The sequence below is a fragment of the Ornithorhynchus anatinus genome, chromosome X5 (genome assembly GCF_004115215.2).
Source record: "Ornithorhynchus anatinus isolate Pmale09 chromosome X5, mOrnAna1.pri.v4, whole genome shotgun sequence".
NCBI lineage: Eukaryota > Metazoa > Chordata > Mammalia > Monotremata > Ornithorhynchidae > Ornithorhynchus > Ornithorhynchus anatinus.
In genome coordinates this window covers 10,104,312-10,129,082 of record NC_041753.1, presented here as the reverse complement: position 1 = coordinate 10,129,082, position 24,771 = coordinate 10,104,312, and the positions used below count along the sequence as shown (strand labels likewise).

The following is a 24,771-nucleotide window of genomic DNA, read 5'->3' as shown; positions in this document are numbered from 1 at the left end:
ATTTGTCTGCTGTGTGAACTTGGGCAAGCCACTTTACTTCTCGGTGCCTCAGCTACCTCCTCTGTAAAATGGGGATTAAGACTGTGAGCGCCATGTAGGACCACCTGATTATCTTGTATCTACCCCAACGCTTAGAACAGGGCCTGGCGCATAGTAAGAGCTTAACAAATACCATAATTGTTATTATTATTACTCAATACATTAAGTACTCAATAAATCACTGTGATTGATTGCACTTTTCAAGGGCGATTGGGAGGGGAGGAAGGGTTACCTTCCCTTATCCTAGCCTCCAAATATAATGATGATGATGATGATAATAATAATAATGATAACTATTGTATTTGTTAAGCACTTACTATGAGGCAAGCAGTGTGCTAAGTGGTGGAGGCTCTGATCAGATCAATGGTTATGATGATGATGATGATGGTGAGGTTGATGATGATGTTGATGATGAATCACAGAAACTTTAAAAAAAAATCCCAGTGTAATTCAAAGGAATTTTTAGCTCGTATCTAACTAATTTTCAATAAGCAGCTGCAGCAAACCTTCTGTTTTACTGAGAAAACTCTATGTTTCCTTAAGGTCCCCACCGTTTCTTATTCCACAATTACAGCAGAACATCACAGGGAAAGAAATGGCCAATCACACAGCTGTGAAGGATTCCTACTCCTGGGATTCTCTCTGACGTCCAGGAGCTGCAGCTAGTCCATACTGAGCTGTTCCCTCCAGCCTACCTGGCAGCTCTGGTGGGGAATCTCCTGTTTGTTGCCATCACCACCTTGACCAGCACCTCCACATCCCCATGTACTTCTTCTACCTTACCATTTGATATTGAGAATGTCTCTCAGTTGAGCTTCTTTGGATGTACTTTGTATAAGATGGTGAAAACTGCACTGGTCACTGAAGACCTAGGCACCACCTCAGCTTTAACCCTGGACTGACTACAGACCTTGGGAACCACTACAGCTTTGTAGTCTCTTGGTATGGACTATAAGTTTCTATCTTGCTGCTGCCATTCTCTTTTATTGTTTCAAAGATTACACAAGAGTTCTTGACTTGGCTTATTTCTTCAAAGAATCAACCCATCAATGATATGTACTAGGCACTTCCTGAGTATAGAACACTCAAATAAATGGATAAAATATTCAATGGTATTTATTGAGCACTTACTGTGTGCAGAGCACTATATTAAACATCTGGGAGTAGAGAAACAGCATAGGCTGGTGTTAAGAGTGTAGGCCTGGGAGTCACAGGACCTGGGTTCTAATCTTGGCTCTACCACTTGCCAGTAACTATGGGCAAGTCACTCAACTTCTCTGTGGATCAGTTTTCTCATCAAAATGGGAATTCAATGCCTGTTTTCCCTCCTACCTAGACTGTGAGTCCCATGTGGGACAGGGACTGCGACTTATATGATTAGCTTAGTAGAGTGCTTGGCATATAGTAAGCACCTAAGAATATTATTATTGTTAGTATTATTATTATTCCTATTACCATTATTACAAGGCAAAAGAGTGGGTACACACTTACCCTGCCCATAAGGAATTTACAGCCTAGAGGAGGAGACAGACATTAATATAAATAAATAAATAAACAAATAAAACATAGGGAATCAGTTCTTGGGAGGGTACAACACAAGCAAAGCAAGTGATCCCTGCTCTCAAGGAGCTTACAACTATGATTACAAGAAGTTTCTCAGGTTTCTAAAATCCTACTTCCAACAATTCTTCCCTAATTAATCACCACCGTCTCATCTTACTTTACTATCATTATTACTATCAGCAGCAGCAGCAGCATATTTCTTACCTAACAGTGGCCTGAAGCGATTACTCACTTATCTACTTCTCGAGACGACAGCATGATCACAGTGGGAAAGGAACGTGTCTATCAACTCTGTTTTATTGTACCCTCCCATGTACTCAGTACAGTGTTCTGCATGTAGTAAGCACTAAATAAATACCACTGATTGATTGCTTGATTCATCTTTAGCATATTCGTTTATAAATATAATCCACTGTGCATTCACTCATTTATTTGGAGTAGCTTACTTTTAAGTATGTTTATGTCAGTGTCCCCCATTAAATGGTAAACTCCTTTTGTGCAGTGAGCATGTCTCATGTTTCTGTTGTACAGTCCCAAATGCTTAGTACAGTTATTTGCTTTCAGTAGGTGCTAAATTCCCAATCAGGGTCACACCTGGAGAGTTCCCAGTTCTCTACCAGACTTGACTATGGGAGGGAAAGTCAAGCAGAGGCATACCATTCTATTCCTAGCTTGGGAAATGGCTAGTGAGTGGAAGGCAGTCAGCTACCACTCAAAACTCACCTGTACTGGGCAGCAGCATGGGAAAGAATCGAGGCTGGAGACCCACGTTTACTGTGTGGAAGGAGGCAACGGTAAACCACTTCCATATTTTTACCAAGAAAACTCTATGGATACACTCTAGAACAATTGCTGATGGATGTGGGGCGTTTTGGGAGAGATGTGCCCATGGTGACACTATGGGTCAGAGATGACTCAACAGAATAAGACAAAACAAGGTTCTCAATATATTCTGCTAATTGATTTTTTAAGTGGTATTTGTTGAGTACTTACTTTGTGCCAGGCACTGACAGATGGATAGATTGATGTACCCAAGCTAGGGAAATGTAAGAGATGAAGCATGGTGCAGATCTTGTGCCCAGAGCCGTTCTCAACACTGGGCAGTGGATTTTCGCTAGACAGGGATTTTTCTCAGAGAAAGGACGCCACAGGAGAGAAGCTAGGAGGAGAAGTCGCTGGGGAGTGTGCCCAGAACTCCCCATTCCTCAAAGCAATGGATGACAATGGGATCTTTAGATGTGTAGAGTTTGGAGGAGGTTGGTGGTGAGGAAGAGGGAGTAGGAATGGGCGGCCATGGCCAGGTGGAAGGGAAAGGATGACTCCAGGGTGCATTCTCGAAGTATTGGATAGCCATTTGCATTTCAAATGAAATGACTTCTTTTTCATTGTATGTTACATGGTCCAAATCCAAACAAGATTTTTAAATACCTGAAATGTCTTTTCTGAAGTTTCCTTTTAGCATCAGGCCGCAACCAAGTCCCCGGTCTTTAGAAAGAGCTAATAGGGGTTAGATGAGGGTAGATGAGTTTGATTTCTGGGTCTGGTTGGCAGACTTCGGGGGGCGAGAGCTACTCAGGGCTGTGGTGGGATGGACCCAGGCCTCCAACAGGAGAGAAATTCAATTCTAAGGGGGCGTGGCTCCTGTTCTCCAACTCACAGATACAGTCGCTCTCTCTGCCTGCACAATGGCTTTCCAACATCCTTTGCTTCACCCAAAGCCAGTGTCCAATGCTCAGGGCCATAGGCTAGTACTTGAGCTGGGCAGGGGATGTGGGCAGGGGTCGCAGGAGTGGGCCGTCCCTGGGAGCGGGCTCCACCTTCCAAGAGCCAATGGGCTCTGGGGATGGTGCCCAGATCTGCCTGATCCCCCTAGTGTGCAGTGCCCTCGCCTGGAGGCTGTGGACTCTCCTGGCTCCATTGGTTCCAGCTTCAAGGAACCCCAGTCCTTTCAGGTCATCATGGAGGAGGCTGGGGCAAAGGGAAGTCATGGTCCTGGCTGGTGACTGCTCTCCATTCACAGATGGTCAGAGTTGCTGCAAAACTGCATGGCTTAGTGGATAGAGCACAGTCCTGGGAACCAGAAGTACTTGGGTTCTAATCCTGGCTCTGCCACATGTCTGCTGTGTGACCTTGGGCAAGTCACTTCACTTGTCTGTTCCTCAATAACCTGATCTATAAAATGGGGATTAAGATTATGAGCCCCATGTGGGACAGGGACAATGTCCAACCCAAGTTGCTTGCATCTACTCCAGAGCTTAGAACAGTGCCTGGCAAATAGTAAGCACTTAACAAATACCACAATTATTATGATTTAAAAGATTGTTGTTTAAAATGATTTCAGATGTACGTTCAATATGGAAATATGGATGTTGAATCCTCTAACATTTTTAAATAGTATTGCTTTGTTATTATAACAGAATTCACTGTTATGCAATATTATTTTTATTCTGTTATTCCCCTTTGGCTTTTAATTTTAATCAGTATGGTTAATAAACCACATCTAGAACCATCTTCAGAAACTTTAAGGGTATGAGAAGCCTATGTTTTCCTAGAACACGAGATTAAATAATGACATAGGAACCTGGATTTTCATCTGAAATCATTTACCAGTTGAGCTTTTCTTAAAGAAAATATAAGAACTCTATTTTATTTTTCATCCTTTTTTATTATTCATTTCCCACTCATTATAGGATTCATTTCCTTATTATGTTATTGGGGGCAGGAGGGGTTAGCAGTTATAAACGTCCTGGGGATTATTCAAGGTTTCAAGTAAATTGATGCTCAGGTATTTGATTCTATGTTTTATTTCATCATTCATAGTAGAGAAGCAGTGTGGCCTAGTGGAAAGAGAACAGTCCTGGGAGTCAGAGGACCTGTGTTTTATTTCCAGATCCACCATTTACCTGCTTGTGTGGCCTTGGGCAAGTCAGTTAACATCTCTATGCCTCAGTTCCCTCATCTGCAAAATGGCAATTCAATACCTGTTCCCCATCAAGTTAGGCCATGAGCCCCGTGAGTGGACTAATGACCTTGTATCAATCCCACCACATAGGACAATGCTGAGCCCACAACACATTTATTATTATATTATTGTTGTTATTTAATTAATCATTGATTTAGCCATTTTCCTCTCATTACAGCCTGCATGAACTTGGCGAGGCTGAGGAACTCTCTGCCTGCTTCCAGTATGCTCTGCACAGACTGGGCTGGGTATAAAAGCTGTTACTGTGCCTTCTTGACCCTTACTCACCTTGGGAGCCAAACAAAACATCCGGCATTTACAGCCTCATCTTGCGTTCTTGGCCCCCATCACTTTGGCCAAGACACTGTCTTCCCCCCTCATCACCACCAGCTTCCCTCTACACCATCGAGGAGACCCCATCCCGTCCTGCTTTCCAGCACCTCAGCAGGAATGAGAACAGCACTGGCAGCATAAGGCCTCAGATAACCTCAGGAAAGCTAGTGGCTGTGAAGCCGCTGTGATGGACTCTGATTCACAAGGAGAAATTCTTCTACTTTAGCTACAGTTTGCCTGATGACTTCTTTTTATTTCATGTATTGTACATATGGACTTGTCCTTTACACTGTTTTAATGTTTTTGTCTTTTACTGCTCCTGATGTGTCTGTCTCCAGTCCCCTCCCTCACCTTAAATATTTATAGATTGTCAGCACCTTGAGGGACCAAACTTTTCCAGTGAAATTAAAACTAACCCAATCTTCCCCGGATGCAACTTACCCCACTTTCTTAGATTTTCTCAGCTAGTGTCCTTTGGGAGAGTTGATTACATTGAACACCAGAATGCCAAAAAACAAAGCCCTTGTTATGGTGATAATTGCTTGGCTAAAACTACAGGCAGTGAGTTAACCGCTGCACTTGGATCTGCATTCTTTGGGCATTAGGTACTCACCCCACCCTCAGCTCCACAGCATTTATGCGCATATCCATAGATCATTTATATTAATGTCTGTCTCCCCGTCTAGACTGTAAGCTTGTTGAAGGCAGGAAAACTGTCTTCCAACGCTGTTGTATTGTATTCTCCCCAGCACTTAGTACTGTGCTCTGCACACAGTGAATGCTCAATAAGTATGTTTGATTGATTAATTCCTCTAGACTGTGAACTCCTCATGGGCAGGGAATGTGTCTTCCAACTCTGCTGTATTGTACTCTCTCATGTACTTAGTACAGTGCTCTGAAACACAGTAAGTACTCAATGAATATGATTGATTTATTGATTGATAGATTGTAAATTAATCTTTCTCAAAAGTTCCTGGGGCAAAGCCAGCTCCACTACTAAGGTTCTCATCCCAGAACAGACTTTTCTCATCCCAGAACAGACCTGGAAGGGTGTTTGGGATCAGGAGTTGGATTGGCAAGAAACTTTCCTAGAGGAGGAGTCTCCATATCTTGCCATAAAAGCTGGTTATGTCTGCCACTCAGTGGCAACTACTGTGGGTAGAGTACCATTAACCCAGAGCCCTGGATGACCTCCACAGTCTGCTTCCTTTGCTCCTGAGCATGAGCCGCAGAACATCGCTGGCAGAAATCAAGACAACAGGCCGTACACATACACTTCATTTTCATCCTTGCATGCTTTAATACTGCCCTCTCTTCTGCCTGGCAAAATTATTTCTCCATCATTATTGAGACCCATGCCCATCTCCCTCACCAGTTGTTTCAGACATTTAACTTCCTCCTCAAACTCTTGTCCCCCTGCCTTCCTCATCCCTTCATTCATTCACTCATTCAATTGTATTTATTGAGTGCTTATTGTGTGCAGAGCACTGGAAAGTACAATACAACAATAGACACATTCCCTGCCCACAGTGAGTTTACAGTCTGTCCTAATGACCTGGCCACCTACTTTATTGAAAAAACTGAAACCATCAAGAGTGATCTCCTCTGTTCCTCTCCAGTCCCTCTTCCTTCTGCCCCTTTTTCAACTCTCCCAACCTTCCCAGCAGTATCAAAGGAGGCGATTTCCTGCCATTTCTCAAAATCCATCTCCTCCACCAGTGCATCTGACCCCATCCCTTCGCACCTTACCAAAATACTTGTCCCCTCCCTTCTTTCCTCCCTAACCACCATCTTTAGCTGTTTGCTCTACAATGGCATCTTCCCAACTCCTTTCAAACATGCTTATGTCTCCCCCATCCTAAAAACTTTCCTTGCCCCAACTGCTCCCTCCATTTACCGCCCCATCTCCCTTCTACCGTTGCTCTCCAAACTCCTTGAGCGAGTTGTCTATGCCTGCTGTCTCCCGTTCCTCTCCTCCAGTTCTCTCCTTGATCCCCTCCAATCTGGATTTTGCTTCCTTTACTCCACAGAAACCGCCATATCAAAGTCATAAATGGTCTCCTTCTTGCCAAATTGAATGGCTTCTAATCCTCCTTGACTGCTCAGCTGACTTTGTCACTGTCAACCACCCCCTTCTCCTGGAAACATTATCCAACCTCGGCTTCACAGACACTGTCCTCTCCTGGTTCTTCTCCTATCTCTCTGGCCACTCATTATTAGTCTTTTTTTGCAGGCTCCTCTTCCCTTCAGGTTCAATTCTGGGTCCCCTTCTATTCTCCATCTAGAACCTCTCCCTTGGAGAACTCATTTGGTCCCATGGCTTCAACTACCACATCTATGTGGATGATTCCCAAATCTACATTTCCAGCTCTGATCTCTCTCCATCGCTGCAGGCTTGCCTTTCCACCTTTCATTCATTCAGTCATATGTATTGAGGGCTTACTGTGTGCAGAGCACTGTACTAAGCGCTTGGGAAGTACAATTCAGCAACAAATAGAGACAATCCCTGTCAACAACGGGTTCACAGTCCAGAAGACCTGCCTTCAAGACATCTGTACTTGAATGTCCTGCTGTCACTTCAAACTATGCTTCCTGTCTCAAAAGCCAGTAAACTTGGCATTATCCTTGACTCCTTTCTGTCATTCAACCAACATATTCAATCTATCACTAACTCCTGTTAGTTCAACCTTCACAGCATCACTAAAATATGCCCTTTCCTCTCCATCCAAACTGCTACCACGTTCATCCAAGCACTTATCCTATCCCAATTTGATTACTGTATCAGCCTTGTTGCTGACCTACCAGCCTCCTGCATCTCCCCACTCCAGTCCATACTTCACTCTGCTGCCTGGATCATTCTTCTAAAAAAAATTCAGTCCATGTTTCCCCACTCCTCAAGAACATTCAGTGGTTGGCCATCCACCTCTGCAACAAAGAGAAACTCCTTACCATAGACTCTAAAGCACTCAATCACCTTTCCCCCTCTTACATCACCTCACTACTCTCCTACTAGCCCGCACGCCTGGCTCCTTTAAAGCCAACCTACTCACTATAACTCGATCTCCTCTATCTCCCTACCAACCTCTCACCTACATCCTGCCTCTGGCCTGGAATGCCCTCCCCTTTCATTTGCAACAGACCATTACTCTCCCCACCTACAAAGCCTTATGGAAAGCACATTTCCTCCCAGAGGCATTCCCTGACTAAGCACCGATTTCCTCTTTTCCCACTCCCTCCTTAGTCACCCTAATTTACAACTTTCATTCACCACCCACCTCCAGCCACTCAGCACTTAAAACCACATCCATAATTTATTCATTTATATTAATATCTGTCTCCGCACCTGGACTGAAAGGTCTTTGTGGGCATGGAATGTGTTTGTAAGCATTTAGTACATTGCCTTGCACACAGTAAGCACTTAATAAATATGATTGATTGATTGACTGATTGAACACTATGCTAAGCACTTTGGGACAGAGCAATGGATGTTACATTAGACTAGGTCCATGGCCCATATTGGGCTCACAATTGGAAAGTTAGGAGGGAGGGGGAAAAGCAACAGACATAAATGAACTTACCGTCCTTTTCACTGAGACAGGGAAGCCTGCGGTGGTGGTTGGGGAAGTGGAAGCTTGGCGAGTTTAGAGCTGTTCTGTCGTCATATTGGACTGAGCATCCAGAACCACCTTGTACCCAGGTTTGGAATGGAGATCTGAGATTCTGGGGTCAGCCCCAGGGAGAAATTTGAGTGGAGTGTCTGGACACTCTGGGTTACGGCTCATTCTGCAAACAGATATACCCTGGGCAGGGGTTTGCAAGGTTTCAAAGGATGATCAAATCCCCACTGCAGTGGTTTCTGTCCTAGAACTGCCGCATGCTCATATCAACCCCTGAGACTTGGTTCCCTGGTCCTCCTCGACACTGGGACCGCTCCATACTAGGATATGGTGAAGGATGAATCAACTGCAGCAGCTGCTCTCTCCACTATTCACTCCCCTCTACTCCTGACCACGCTGGGGGTATCCATTCCATTCCCTCTCTACTCCCTTCGGAAAGCAGCATTCACTGTCTTCAGATGGGCATGGTTTCCTCCAAATCGGGCCCAGAAGAGCTCAGAATGGTGAAGGAAGGTTCCTCTACTGCAGGAGGATGAGAGTTCCAGAAACGGGAGCATCCAGGCTGGGGCAAAAGCCGGAGTGGGGGAAGGGGAAAAGGGAAGGCTGCCATGGGAGGAGGCTTAACTGTCACCATGGAAATCGAACAGGAGGAAATGGTTCCATCTGCAGCATGAGAGACAAGGACATTTTTACCTTTTGACATTCTTAATCATTGTGTCTCTAGGTGGTCCCAGCAATCTCCACAACGTCTCCACAGTGACTGGCTTTCTCCTCCTGGGGTTTTTGGATGTCTGAGAGCTGCAGCTGGTCCACTTCCTCCTGTTGCTCTTGGTGTATTTGGCAGCCCTGACAGGGAATCTCCTCATCATCACTGTTGCTACCTTTGATCCACACCTTCACACCCCCATGTACTTCTTCTTCAGGAACCTGTCCTTCATAGATCTCTGCTTCATCTCTGTCACCATCCCCAAGTCTTTCACGAATTCCCTGATTAATAACTACTCAATCTCTTCCCTGGGATGTGCCTCCAAGATATTTTTTGTTCTCTGGTTTACCAGCAAATAGTTGTTTTTGCTCATGGTGATGACCTATGACTACTGTGTCACTATCTGCCATCCCCTGCGCTATGAGATGATCATGAACAGAGGGATCCATGTGCAGACGGTCTTTCTTTCTTGGCTCAGCGGGGGATTCTATGGGGCCATGAATACAGCCAGCACATTCTCATTGCCCTTTTGCAGGTCCAGTGTCATATCCCTGTTGGTCTGTGATGTCCCCTTGTGCTCTGATGCATATTCCCGGCTCAGCCACTTGTCAGCTGTGTGACTTTGGGCAAGTCACTTAACTTCTCGGTGCCTCAGTTACCTCATCTGTAAAATGGGGATTAAGACTGTGAGCCCCACGTGGGACAACCTGACTCCCCTGTGTCTACCCCAGCGCTTAGAACAGTGCTTGGCACATAGTAAGCGCTTAACAAATACCAACATTATTATATTCCAGCAAATTTGTAATTATAGGCTTAGGTACATGTTCAGGCTTATTTTGTTTTGTCTTAATCATTGTTTCCTACAGCCATATCTTCTGCACCATTCTGAAGATTACCACTGCAGAAGGTTGTTCCAAAGCCCTCTCCACCTGCCTGCCCCATCTTGCAGTAGTCACTGTTTTCATCTTAAGTGCAATGTTTACCTATTTAAAACCAACTTCAGATTCACCATACATTATGGACTTCAGAGTGTCCAGATTTAACACTGTGGTTCCCCCAGCGCATAATCCTGTTGTATACTGTCTGAGGAATATGGATATAAAGGCCACTCTTGGAATGATGTTAGGTTGAAAAGAGAGGAAGTTTGCTAACAGTACCCAGTAGGAGAGGAGCACAGCCAGCCATCTAGCTCCTTAATACTTGAGAATTAGTAATGATTGTGGCATTTGTCAAGAGCTTACTATGTGCCAAACACTGCGCTGGGGTAGATACACAACACTATCAGATCAGTCCTTGTCCCAAATGGGGCTCACAGTCTAAGGCACGGGGAGAGCAGGGTGGCATAGTGGGAAGAGCATGAGCCTGGGAGTCAGAGGATCTGGGTTCTAACCCTAGCTCCACCACTGCCAAATCACTTCACTTCTCTGTGCCTCAATTATCTCATCTGTAAAATGGGGATTAAAATTGTGAACTCCATATGGGACATGGATTATGTCTCACCTGATTATCTTGTATCTACCACAGTGCTTAGTACAGTGCCTGGCACATAGTAAGTGCTTAACAAATGCCAATAAAAAACAAACAAGCGAACAAACAAAAAAACAGGTAATTAATCCTCATTACACAGATGAGGCACAGAAACGTTGTTACATGCCCATGTCCACACAATGGGCAAGTGGCAGAGCCAGGATTAGAACCCAGGTCTCCTTACTCGCAGTCCTGTGCTCTTTCCACCAGACAACAGTGCCGCCAATGCTTATGTTTATACCTTGTATTAACCTGTAATTTTAGCCTTGGTGGAGATTAACAACAAAGAATACTCAATGCTCCCCTTGGAGCCATTCTGGGTCTTATTAATTTCTGGGCCTTTGTTTTCTGAGTTTCCTGCGACCTTACAGAATGGGACCCAACTACTAAGGGTCAGACTGGCATGGAATATCTCAGGCCACCATGCAGACTGGGATTTCCCCTGGTCCTTGGGGTGAACATAATCAGTAGTACATAGTACAGGCACCAGTTGTGCTTTCTTTTCAATTCCCATGCACAATCAATCAATCAATCAATCATATTCTTCAGCACTTACTGTGTGCAGACTACTGTATTAAGCACTTGGTAGATTACAATATAACAATATAAAAGAAGTGGTAGACATGTTCCCTGCCCACAAGTTTACAGTCTAGAAGGTATCCTTTGAGCATTTACTGTGTATGGAGCACTGTAGTAAGTACATCAGGGGAGGAAATGTGCCATGAAATCTCCGAGATGTAGCTGCCTCTAAACTTCTCCAGGTGATCAAATATTTCCAACAGCAGTGAATTCACACAAAGTAGACTAAGAGGCATATATATTGTGGATGGGTTTTTGATGAGAATGAGATATTTTAAGCATAGATGGGGTAGTAGTGGCAGTGGGAGGGTGGGTATTGGGGTGGTTATTATAAAATGTTTTGTCTTATGCTGTCAAGTCATCTCCAACCCATAGCGATGCCACGGACACATCTCTCCCAGAACGTTCCACCTCCATCTGCAATTGTTCTGGTAGTGGACCCAAAGAGTTTTCTTGGTAAAAATATGAAAGTGGTTTATCATTGCCCCCTTCCGTGACATAAACCTGAATCTCTGCCCTCGACTCTCTCTCATGTCACTGCTGCCCAGCACAGGTGAGTTTTGAATTGTAGCAGATTGCCTTCCACTCACTAGCCACTGCCCAAACTAGGAATGGAATAGGTAGGTCTCTGCTTGACTCTCCCTCCCATAGATGAGACTGGTAGAGTACTGGAAACTGTCCAGGTGTGCCCCTGAAAGGGGATGAAATATTTTAGGGTAGACAAAAATCTTTGAGGGAAAATTAATAAAAGATGAGCAGGAAGGACTTTTCACTTTTCCTTCCCAGGGTGGCACCTGGGGAGTTTCCAGTACTCTACCAGTCTCGGCTATGGGAGGGAAAGTCAAGCAGAGGCCTATCCATTCCAATTCCTAGCTTGGACAGTGGCTAGTGAGTGGAAGAAAATCTGCTACAAGTCAAAACTCAACCACGTTGGGCAGCAGCATCATGGGAGAGAGTCGAGGGTGGGGACTTGAGTTTGCTGCGCAGAAGGCTGCAACAGTAAATCACTTCCGCATTTTTACCAAGAAAACTCTATGGATATACTACCAGAACGATTACAGTTGGAGAACAGGGCGTCTTGAGAGAGATGTATCTGTGGTGTCGCGATGGATCGGAAATGACTCGACACCATAAGACAAGATAAAACAAGACAGGAAGGACTTAATGGAGCTATGCATAGGAGCAAAAAGAGAGTAGGAAGGGATTACATTTTGGGTAAAAGGAATGGATTGTTAGCCAAAAGGACCGAGTGTCTTAATCATCTTTGGAAAATGAACAAGATCACAGTCACAGAGGATTTAAGGGGGATTACCTCTGGACAAATAGAGAACAGCAATTGTAAAGAGGCGCAAGGATGAAGAGGATCTCCCCCATTCCTGGATGGTCGGATAAAGGAGGTTTTTCAAGCATACAGTCCTAACAGCTGAAGATAACTCTTGAAAGATAAGCATGATTATTTTTAAAAGCAATGCAAACAATCTTTCCAAATCCAGGTATTGAGAACAGGTATTGAGTCTCCATTTTGCAGATGAGGAAATTGAGGCACAGATAAGTTAAGTGATTTGCCCAAGGTCATCCAACAAGCAGGTGTTGGAGTCAGGATAAGAACCCAGGTCCTCTTACTCCCAGGCGTTTGCTCTTTTCTTTAGGCCACACTGCTCGGAGCACACCAGTTACAGGGGAGGGCGAGGAGATGGATTCCCACCTGCACCTAATTAATCAAGGAAAGCTTCCTGGAGGAAGTGTGATTTTTTTAGGAAGGTTTTGAAGATCTGCCCTTAATTTTTCATCACTTTCACTAATTCCAATCCATTAATGTTTCCAGTCTTATTCCCAACATTTTGGGCTTTGTGGGTGGGCTCTAGTCTGAGGAGAGGACCAGAACTGGATGATCTTGGGATCCAAGGAAGGAGAAGGATTTCTCAACTTGCAAAGAAATGGGGGCCGTAGGGACCTGGGGGATCTTTGCTGATCAGCGGTAAGGAGCATAAACAGAGGTAAAAGGAAGACAGGAAAGCTGAAAAGCTATCTAGATAAAAATCTTTCCGCTCTCCACATATCAGTTAAACAGTGATACTGCTGTTGCTGCAATTAAAGCTTATGAGATAACTGATGAGGACCAGTTTACTCTAGGTGGCCCTATTCTCTGCTGAGGGTTTCAGGGAACTGTTGGTGTTGTGGATGTGCTGGACTTGATTGTGGAGTCGACAAGGCACCATTACCATGTAGCAAGTGGCCCAGCTCATGAGGACCTTAAAGAAGAGATCTTGGAAAGTTATGGCAGCTAAAAGTGAGACCAAATTCAAGTGTAACCTTGTCCTGAGATTGTGATATTCTGAGGGGCTATGGTGATCGGTAACTGCAGCAAGGCTTAATGGAAAGAACACTGGCTTGGGAATGAGAGGACATGAGTTCTAATCACACCTCTGCCACTTGTCTGCTGTGTGACCTTGAGCAAGTCACTTAACTTCTTTAGGAGTCAGTTACCTCATCTGTAAAACAGGAATTAAGACTGTGAGCCCCATGTGGGACAATCTGACTACCTTGTATCTACCCCGAGACTTAGAACAGTGCTTGGCACATAGTAAGTGCTTAACAAATACCATTATTATTTTTATTAATAATAACATGCTGAGAATCCAGAAAAGAAGCAAGGAAGGGAAGATGTATCTGGGGTCCTGGTTTTGAACTTGGCCCATTGAGATGTGTGGGCACTGATGGTGATGGCCTGGAACAGACTCAAGAGAGAGGCAGTGCAGATGGACAAGCCCCAGGCCATTCTCTGGACATATATCGTGGCTCAGTGGAAAGAGCACGGGCTTGGGGGTTAGAGGTCATGGGTTCGAATCTTTGCTCTGCCACTTGTCAGCTGTGTGACTGTGGGCAAGTCACTTAACTTCTCTGTGCCTCAGTTACCTCATCTGTAAAATGGGGATTAAGACTGTGAGCCTCATGAGGGACAACCTGATTACCCTGTATCTACCCCAGCGCTTAGAACAGTGCTCGGCACGTAGTAAGCGCTTAACAAATACCAACGTTGTTATATATGACCACGTTACCCCCAATATTATGGAGAATGTTCCTCATCCCAAAGGCTATCATCATTTTTGGGACTCCTCGGGTGAGAAGTGTCACTGTTGGTTACGGTCAGGTGGATGAGGCTGTAGGCTTCTTCTGGGACCAAGAGGTGAAAATGCTGAAATACTCCATTAGCAATTTTGAGTTGCTTGATCCCAGTCTGAGAGAGAAAGAAAATACCCAAGACGAGGTCACTCTAAAGCATTTTATTTTAGGTCTTCACAGCAGCAGCTGAGCTCCTGAAATATAAATCAAACAACTTTTTGAAAATCAATAATAATAACACTTTTTATTCACCTCCCCCCCTCAGCCCCACAAATCTCTTACACATATTCATAATTTATATTAATGTCTATCTCCACCTCTGGACTTCAAGGTCCTTGAGGGCAGGGATAGTGCCTATCAACGCTTTATTTCACACTCTCTCAAGTGCTTAGTATTGGGAACTGCATACATACTGCACACATAAGTGCTCAATAAATATGATTGATTGATCAATCATTCATCCTCATTACCATATTCCCCCTTAGACTGGGAGCCCCATGTGGGACAGGGGCTGTGTTTGACCTGAATGTCTTAGATCTAGGCCGACACTTTGTACAGTGCCTGGCATGCTTAACAACTACCACTGTTATTGTTGAACACTCTCACTGTATCTCAGGTCACCTCCTCTCTATTGTGGGCAAATTCCTCATGAGTCTAGACCATCAATCCTGACATAGTCCACCTTCTCACCATTAACAGAACATGGTTGTCTCGACTGCTCACATTTACCTCATCTGCCTCTACTATTAACTAAAGCTACTAGCTGCATCACTCACTGCCCTCCAGGTCCCCCTGTGTATTTTTGGACACTTTTTATGTATGTTGATTGATTACTATGTGTCAACTCTGTTCTAAGCACTTGAGTAGATATTCTAGTTAATCAGATTAGACAAAGTCCATGTCCCACATGAGGTTCACAGTCTTAAGTCAGAAGAAAAACCGGTATTGCATCCCCATTTTGCAGTTGAGGAAACCAAGGCACGAAGAAGTTCAATGATTTGCCCAAGGTTACATATCAGGTAAGTGTCAGAACCAGGATTAGAATTTAGGTCCTCTGAGTCCTAGGCCCTGTTTTATCCACTAGGCCACATTACCTCCCATAGTTATTTATTTAGACATGTTTATGCTTATCTCTCCCTCTTCTCAACTCTTGTGTTCCTTGGAAGCTTCAGCATTCATTCATTCATTCAATCGTATTTATTGAACGCTTACTGTGTATAGAGCACTGTACTAACAGCTTGAGAGAGTACAATATAATAACGGACACATTCCCTGGCCACCAAAAGTTTACACCATCCATATTGATGTCTCTGGGGTTCTCTTCCATACCCTACTTGACTCTCCTGACCTTCAACCTCACCCCACCTCATCATGTTGTATGTTGTATTGTACTGTCCCAAGGGTTTAGTACAGTACTCTGCACCCAGTAAGCGCTCAATAAATGCGATTGAATGGATGAATGAATGAATGAATAAATAAATATGGTGTTCACCCCCAAGGAAAAAAATTGGTTTTTATGGAGGTCCCTCCCGCCATGAAAAAATTTGGTTGCTCCTTTTCTTGTTACGCTGGACTGAATGGGATTCATGGTGGGCAGGGAGACCTGCAGCTGGGCGTCTGGTGGACTGCGGAGGTTTTCCATCAAGGGATTTCAAAAGGCTCCCTAACCTAGGTGTGCTTTGCTTATAGTCCTCGATCCAGCAGGTCGGGATCCATCTGTTGCTGAATTGTACATTCCAAGCGCTTAGTACAGTGCTCTGCACATAGTAAGTGCTCGATGAATACGATTGAATGAATGAATAAATCCCAGGTGAGCTCCAAAATGTCAGGTCCAACAAGAGAATCAAGTCCCAGCAACACAGCAGGAGATTTTACTGCAATATTAATACAGATCCATATTGGTGAGGACGGACAAAGGCTGAGGCCCCAAAAGCAAGCTCAACCTCATGCCCGAAAAGTGGGAGAGGTAGCTATAGTTAGTGGTGGGCGTGGTGGGCGCGGTGGTGCTTCACACTAACAACAGGATCCAATCAAGTGTGGCTGCAGTTTCTTTAACTGACGACAGACTGTGGCTGAAATTGACGACTGGGGAAGGGTGTAGCTAAAGCATGATTTAGAAAAACAAGGTAGATGAATGCAGAATGGAGACTGAAAACAAAGTGGAGCGAGGCTGGTTAAGACTTGGTTTCCACATTCCACCCTTTGATGCCTCAACGGCATCATCACAGATGATGCTATACTCAATTCCCTTCCAGCTGTACCTGAATGGTGCCCAAGCCTAGGCACTTTATCTCCTCATGATCTCAACCTGACCCGATCTCTACCGTCGTGAAGTAGTTGAGTGGACTACTTTTGGTTTGATCATGAGGCAGGTTTAGGGCTGAAACTGCATGCGTCATAGGAACTCTTTATCTCTGATTGTTTCCTCCTCTTTCTCTTTCTTGAGGGCTTGTGGAAACTCTCTTTTCCAGCTTACTTCCATTAGCAGTCATTTGCATACAAACACTTGCAGCAGTACTTTAAAGTCCAAACATGTAAAACAGACCATCAGGAAGATGAGGATTCCCAGACCTTGGAGCTGGATTATGCTTAGTCCAACCCTTCACACTGGGGAAACAAGACCACAGATCTCCATTTGGGGAGGTTTTACGTGCTTCCTGTAGCCTCGTTGTTATTAGAGATAACCCACTCAGAGAACTGTAAGATTGTGAGAGTTATCAGGGATATATGTACAACACTGTGCACCAATGACCACACAAGTCCCCACCGTGAGCAGTGAGCAGCATGTCTGAAACCATTCAGTTCTAAAGGGCAATCAGGCTGGTGGTCTGCACTTCCTTGCTTAATAAGCCAAGGACTTTGCTAGTTGGGTTAAGAACTACCTCTACTAATTTGGCAAAGCCACTTATGCCATCTATGGCTCTACCCTGTAGGGTGGAAGAAAATTTTGGATGCCACAAACCCAGTACCACGCCGAGTGGTAACAAGTGATTTTGGGCTGGGTGGAAGCATACTCTTCCCGACGGGTACATATAGCAGACCCAACCAATGGACTGGGGCCACTATTAAGGGTTCATGACGGGCTTTACAAAATGCAAAGGAGTAGTGCTAGCCCCGAGGTGGGGTCTCACCTCCTCCAAGAGGCCTTCCCAGACTGAGCCACGCCTTTTCTCTCTGCTCCCTCTCTGCTCCCCCTCCGCCCTCTGCTCCCTCCTCCTCGCCCCTTTCACCTCCCCTCAGCTAAGCCCCCTTTCCCTCTGCTCCTCTCCCTCCCCCTCCCCTCAGCACTGTGCTCATTTGTATATATTTTTATTACCCTATTTATTTTGTTAATGAGGTGTACATCCCCTTGATTCTATTTATCATGATTATGTTGTCTTGTTTTTGTCCGTCTGTCTCCCCCTATTAGAATGTGAGCCCGTCATTGGGCAGGGATTGTCTATCTGTTGCCGAATTGTACATTCCAAGCGTTTAGTACAGTGCTCTGCACATAGTAAGCACTCAATTAATACTATTGAATGAATGAATGAATGAATGAATGAATGAGTCCCTGCTGAGTATCAATGTCCCAATAGTTCTGCAGTTCCTCCCAGGAGTTGCTATTATCCCTAAGTTCATAAGACCTCAAGGTCCTCTTCTGATGGATGCGGAACCTGCTTACTGTGAGATATGTGGATCCAGGTTGGCTGTCCGCAACCCTTTACTGAAGTTCCTGTAGTTAGCAACACCTGATATGGTCCCTTCCACCATGTTTCTAGGGTGTTCTTTCATGTGATGGCCTTAACAAGTACCCTGTCTCCTGGTTTGAGTCTGTGGCTCTGGTTCAGGTCTAGTTTGGCAGGGCTTATTGCACCTGCAAATGTAAGGCTTTAAAACAATTATTTAACAACATACAATAATCCAGTAAGGCATCATAAGTAAGGACTTTCCCAGTCCACAGGAGGGGACATAACGAGGTGCATGGCACTCCCCATCAGAATTGAGTGTGGGCTCAAGTTTATCTTTTGTCTAGGCATGATTCGCAGACCAATGAGGGCCAAGGTGAGGAAGGGTGGCCATGGGGGAATACAGAGGGAGGGCCCAAAAACAGCAAGTGGGCAGTCTAGGGAGGGTGTACTGACTACGTGAGAGGACATTAGGAAGAGCTTCAAGTCCCAAGGCCCCAGCACCTAACAGCGAATAACGGTTCGTCATCAAAAGGCGAGCTGATCTGGAGTCTCCATAAACACTCAGGCCAATCAGGAAGCGACACAATGCCTACGGGCAGTTCAACAAAGTATAAAAGGAGAAGAACAAAGGATTTAGCGCGCTTCCCTTCCCTCGAGGGATCGTCCTCCACCTTTAAATTCCTGGCGTTATAATTAGGACGGGGACTGGGAGTTGGGAGTGAAATAAACTTGGTTTGGCCTTGTTTATCCCCTCGGAGTAATTCTTTACTCACCAAGTTCTGAACTGTAGTAGTCTGTGGCAGATCGCCAACAAAGAGAAAGCATTGTGGGCATTTCAATCCAGTGGAAGAGCATAGCTTTGCTAATCTGTTTTTCAGGGTCCCATTTTACCGTTCTACCAGGCCCACAGACTGTGGGTAATAAGGGCAAAGGAAATGCTGTTTTTACTCCTAGCCCTTTACAGATATCTCTATTTGTCTAAATAAATGAGTCCCACAGTCACTATTAATACTGGCAGGTAACCCAAATTGGGGAATAAGTTGCCTTAAAAGCAACTTTGCAACTGCCTTACTGTCTGCCTATTGGCAGTGGAATGCCTTGACCCATCTGGAAAGAGTATCTACTACCATTAGAAGAAAACCAAAAACCCATAGCCCTAGGCATTTGAATATAATCAACCAGAATTTTAACAAAGGTGTCCAAAGCGCTTGGGCATAGTGCAGGGAACCCTGGTGCTTTTCCCTACATTATGTTGTTGACATATTGGGCGTCTTGAAACACACTGGCTAACTATCTTGGGCACAAACCAAAGTCTTTCAAAGGAGCCTACCCTCTCCCTCCCCCACCCTTTTGTCCGTATGGGCATGACCATTACTCAGCTGGACAAGGAAAAGCAATACAGCATCGGGAGCAACAGGAAGGTAGCTGGAGCTCACACAAAGCTCTTGAAGGAGTTTGATAACAGTTAACACCAGGATTTTACCTCCTCCGGAGCAGTCGCTTTCTGAAGTGAAATCAAAAAGTGGAGGGAAATCTAGGGAGTAGAGGAGAGAGACAAAGGTGGCTGCATCAGGACATTGTGAGGAATGTAGAGCTGCCACTGGCATGGCGGTATCCACGTGGCCATTGCTCTTGGATAGGAGGTATGGAGAGGAGGAATGGAATGTGCCACTAATTTCACAACAAGAGATTCAGGTAGCAAGATTGCCCTGAAAAGAGAAGCAACAAGGGGCTTATTTTAGATAGGGGTTCCGCAGCCATGAGGCAACCTCGTTGTTGCCAGAGGGAATTGAAATCATGCACAACTCCAAATGCATACCGGGAGTCAGTATAGATAGTTTAGCTCTGTCCGGAGGCCAGAACACGGGCATGAGTAAGAGCAACTAACTCAGCCTATTGTGCAGAATAATGGGAAGACAGGGTCTGGGATTCCAGGATAGCATAACCAGAGCAAACCAAATAGCCTGATATGAGCTGACCTCTATCACCCTGAAGGCAAGAACCATCAACAAAGAGGTCAGGGTTTTGCAGGGGCTGTTGCTGAAAATCTAGGTATGGTGTTAGCACATGATTAATAGCAGCCTCACAGTCATGCGGCTTTCCCTTGTCCTCAGTTGGTAACAGGGTAGCAGGACTTAGAGTTGTGCAGCATGTGTGGGGTAGCCTGTTCTAAGATGAACCTGGGGTACCCATCACCTCAAGATTAAATGCTATCTCGTGACTGCCCGAGCCAGCAAGAAGGAACTTGGAAGTGTGGGTGGGATACACCCCCGACAACCAAAACCGCTAGATTGACAGCCCAAGCTGGGAATACAGGAAGTTTCTCTGGCCCTCGTGCCAATCAAATTAGGTATGGAGGAAGGGGAGAGGGCGAAGATTGGATAAACTGAGGCTGGAAGCTGAAATAATAATAATAGTAATTATTATTATGGTATTTGATAAGCACTTACTATGTGCTGAATACTGTTCTAAGCACTGGGGTAGATACAGGTAATCAGGTTGTCCCACGTGGGTCTCACATTTTTTAATCCCCATTTTTACAGATGAGGTAACTGAGGCACGGAGAAGTTATGTGACTTAGCCAAGGTCACACAGCAGACAAGTGGAGGGGTCGGAATTAGAACCCATGACCTCTGACTCCCAAGCCCGTGCTCTTTCCACTAAGCCACGCTGCTTCTCTATGGTTTAGGGCAATAAATAAATAATGCAGGCAATAAATACCTGCGGCCTCTGTCCTACTGTGCAGCAGATCGAGACTTTCAGTAGCCGGCTGCAGGTCACCTCTGCCCAAAGTGTGCGTTGTCCGCTATGGAGAAGCCATGGGATGGGTGAGTGTCCCGCTGAACGCTCGTGGGGCTCAAAGCTAAGCGCTTCACCACGGGTATGTAACGCATAAATGGATTCCTCTCAAAGCGGGGAGCACTCGTGGATGGGAGCTAGCCACCTTACCAAGTGTGAATAACGCCTAAGTGAATTCCTCCCACGTGGGAAGCACTGGAATCCCATGAACCCCAGGAGTCCCAGCTTTCCAGGAGCCCCAGAACGCGGGAATCACAAGACCCCTGAGCCCCCCTGCCACAGGAAACCCAGAGCCCCGGAGTCCAGAGCCCCAGAGCCCCAGGAACCCCAAGGTCCCAGAGGCCCAGAGTCCCAGGAGCCCCAGACCCCAAGGAGTTCCAGAGCCCAGCGCTCCAGAGTAGCAGAAGTCCCAAAGCCCGAGAGTCCCAGTTTCCAGGAGACTCAGGAGACCTGGAGTCGCACGACCAACAAGAGATTCAGACCAAAGCCACCGAGCCCAAGAGCTCCAGGAAACCCTGAGCACCAGGAGTTCCAAGGCCCCCGAAGCCCCGAGGCCCAGGCAAGGTTCCACAAGGCCCCAGGGACACTGAGCCCCAGGAGCCCCAAGACCCCCAAGCCCCAGGAGCCCTAAGACCCCCAAGCCCCAGTAGCCCCAAGACCCCAGAGCCCTATACATATCCAAGATCCCTAAGCCCCAGGATCCCAGAGCCTCAGGAGCCCTATCTAGAACCCAGAGCTTCAGAGTCCCAGGGGCAACAAAGCCCCATATCTCCAGATCCACACAGCTCCAGGAGTCCTGGTGTCCCAGGAACCCCCGGATCCCCAGAGCAGCAGAGCCCCAGAGCCCCAGGAGTTCCAAGCAAGACTCTAGAGCCCCAGAGTATCAGAAGCCTCAAAGCTCAAGAGCCATGGATCCCCAGAGCCACAGGAGCACCAGAGCCCCAAAGTCCAACAGCCTCAAGCACCAGGAGCCCCTGAGGCCCAGGAGTCCCAAGGCCAAAGAACTTTAGAGCCCCAGAGCCCCAGGAACCCTGGAATCCCAAGAACCACAGGAGCCTCAGAGCCCCAGAACCCCAGGAGCCCCAAGGCCCCAGAGCCCCCGAAGGTCCAGGAGCCCCAAAGCCTCAGATTCCCTAAGCTCCTGGAACCACAAGGACCCAGAGACCCAGAGCAAGAGGATCCCCAGTTCCTAAGCAACTGCAGAACCCAGTGCCCCCAAGTAGCAGGAGCCCCCAAACCCCAGAGCCCCAGTTTTCAGGAGACCCAGGTGCCCTGGATTCCCATGAACAACAGACGACTCAGAACCCCAAAATCCCAGAGCAGCAGTGCTTAAGGAGACCCAGAGCACCAAGTGACCAAAGGCCCCAGAGGCCCCAACGCCCAGGAGAGGGCTTTTTCAGGATAGGGGATACATGAGTATGTTGGAAAGCAGTGGGGAAGACTGAAAGACCACTGAAGAGGAGACAGTTGAACATGGTGGTCATGGAGGGGGCCAAACACTTTGCTAAGGTGCAAAAGTATAGGGTTGGAGGCGCAAGTGGGTGGGGTAGATTTGAGAGGAGATAGGCGATCTCTGCTTGTGATATTGTTGGGTAAGATGGGAGAGTTAAAGAAGGGGCAGGAGGAGGGTTAGGACTGGAGAAGAGAAGGAGAGATTCGATGTAGGTCATGTCTGATGGTTTCAATTTTCTTCAGTAGGAATGTGGTCAGGTTATTAGGGGCAAGAGATGGGAAAGGTGGGGAGTTGGGGAAAAGGGGAGGAAGGCAGGGGGTTAGAGGAGGAAGTTAAATGTTTGAAAGAACCAATGAGGGTAATGGGCATGGGAGTCAATAAGAATGGAGAAAAAATGCTGTCAGGAAGAGGAGAGGGCAGAGTTAAAGCTGGTGAGGATGACTCTGAGGCGGATACGGTCAGACTGGTATATAAATTTCTGCCCGCAGTGCTCTGCAGATCTTACACAGGGCAGAAGAAAGCCGATTGTGGAGGTGAACCAGGTCTATGGGTTAGCTATAGGAGATTGGTGAAGGAATAGGGGAGTGAATGAGTTGAGTTCATTAGAGAGGGTGGTTGTTGAGGACATCAATTTGGTCATCAAATGAGACTAAATGGGTTAGGAGGACTTGAGAAAATTGGATGGGGCCAACAAAACAGAGGTCTCGGTGAGGAAACGGCAGATTTGTGTAGAGGGAGTGTGTGGAAGAGGAGGCACGCGAGGTTGTGGTGAAGGTGGAGATTGTAGAGATGATGAAATTGAGTGTGCATTCAAGTTGGTGAGTGGGTGAGGTAGGGTGGAGCAGGAGGTCAATGGAGTTGAGGAGTGATAGAAAGTGGGCATCGGAAGGGTCATCAGGAACATGGATATTAAATTCCCAAAAGATCAACGTAGGAATTAAGAGGGAAGGAATGTGAGAAAGGGATCATAGTGGCTCAGAAAGTTGGAGGTGGGACCTGGTGGGTGGTAGAGGACCATGACTAGTAACTGGAGTGGGTGGTTGAGGTGGATGATATAGGCTTCAGAGGAATGCAAAGAGAGGGATGGGGCGGTGGAATTGTGCAAAAGCATGAATTGGGGAATGAGAAGGAAGCCCACGCCTCTTCCGTCCCAGTCTTTGGTTGTGGGAGATGAGACTCCCTCTTGAAAGAGCAGCAGGGAGACAGTGTCACTTGGAGAGAGCCGGGTTTCAGTGTGCACAAGGAGAAACAGTGACTGAGTCAGGAACTGGTCAAGGATGAGGGGAAGCTTTCCCATAAAGAAGCGGGGATTCCACTGGCTGCAGCTGGCCAAGGATGGGGGGTGTGCTGGGGGAGGGAATGGTGCAAGGGGTGGGGAGGGCTTGGATGGAAGTGAGCTGACGGGGGCCAGCACTATTGCTGCTACCTGTACCACGAACATAGGTAAGTAGTAGAAGTTGCACCTGCCTTTCTCTCCTCTAGCTCCAATGAGGTGTGAAATCTTGAACCCATTTTTAAAGGAGAGGGCCTTATATCTGGCCTGGGCTGAGGTTAGAGGAAATAGGAGCTAGTAAATCACCCGAAGAAACTTACAAATAACTCCAGGCAAACTAAAAATAAAGCAGTGAGTGGCTATTGCCTAAATAAAGCAGTGAGTGGCTATTGCCTTTCCCACCAGCATCTGAGGCTACTGAGAAGGTAGGTGCAGATGCTAGTCAGGGAGCCTGGCAACCATTTCCCCCCCAGCCATGTACACATGTTCAGAGCAGATGCCATTTTTAGTAAGAGGGTTCAGCCTGCCACCATGTTTTATTTTTTATAATTTACTTTTACCACAGTTCCTGACTCTGCCCTCTTGGCCAGTGAAGGGCAAGAGAGAAGGGTGCTACTGTACCACCCTTTCCCAAAGATGAAGTAAGCTCCTTATGGGCAGGGATCAGGTCTACCAACTCTGTTTTATTGTACTCTCACAAGGGCTTGGTACAGTATATCATCTGCACCCAGCCAGCATTCGGTAAATGCCATCGATTGATTGATTGAGGAAATGGCACACGGGCGCGCACACAGACCCACACACACACGTGCAAAAGAGGAAGGGAGAAATGACTTCAGAGTTAGAATGGGAGGAAATGAGTGAGGGGAGAAGAGGATTAGCATGTCAGTGACCAAGAGGAAGGAAGTGGGTAAAGGAAAAGTATTGAAAGGCCAGGGAACAGATGAGAAGGGGATTAAGAGAAAGAATGGTATGGGAAATTCACTAGAGAGGACCCAAGTGAGGGGATAGAGACTAATGGTAATGATGGGGAAACTAGTAGGGAGACAGGAAGAGACAAGAAGAGTGAAAAAAACACTGTGGAAAAAATCACACATATACACATATAAATATTTCACACACCTCCATC

General features: G+C 46.1%; 2 non-coding genes and 1 pseudogene across 2 annotated transcripts; 1 reads left to right on the top strand and 2 right to left on the bottom strand.

Moving 5' to 3' along the window:
• Positions 1-11,889: 11,889 nt before the first annotated feature.
• Positions 11,890-12,027, bottom strand: LOC114808569. Its single transcript, XR_003756416.1, has one exon. It is a non-coding gene; the product is annotated as a small nucleolar RNA SNORA7 (small nucleolar RNA).
• A 75-nt stretch (positions 12,028-12,102) lies between these two features.
• LOC114808297 lies at positions 12,103-12,241 on the top strand. Its single transcript, XR_003756143.1, has one exon. It is a non-coding gene; the product is annotated as a small nucleolar RNA SNORA7 (small nucleolar RNA).
• Positions 13,249-14,100, bottom strand: ORNANAV1R-PS3113 (vomeronasal 1 receptor ornAnaV1R-ps3113 pseudogene; annotated as a pseudogene).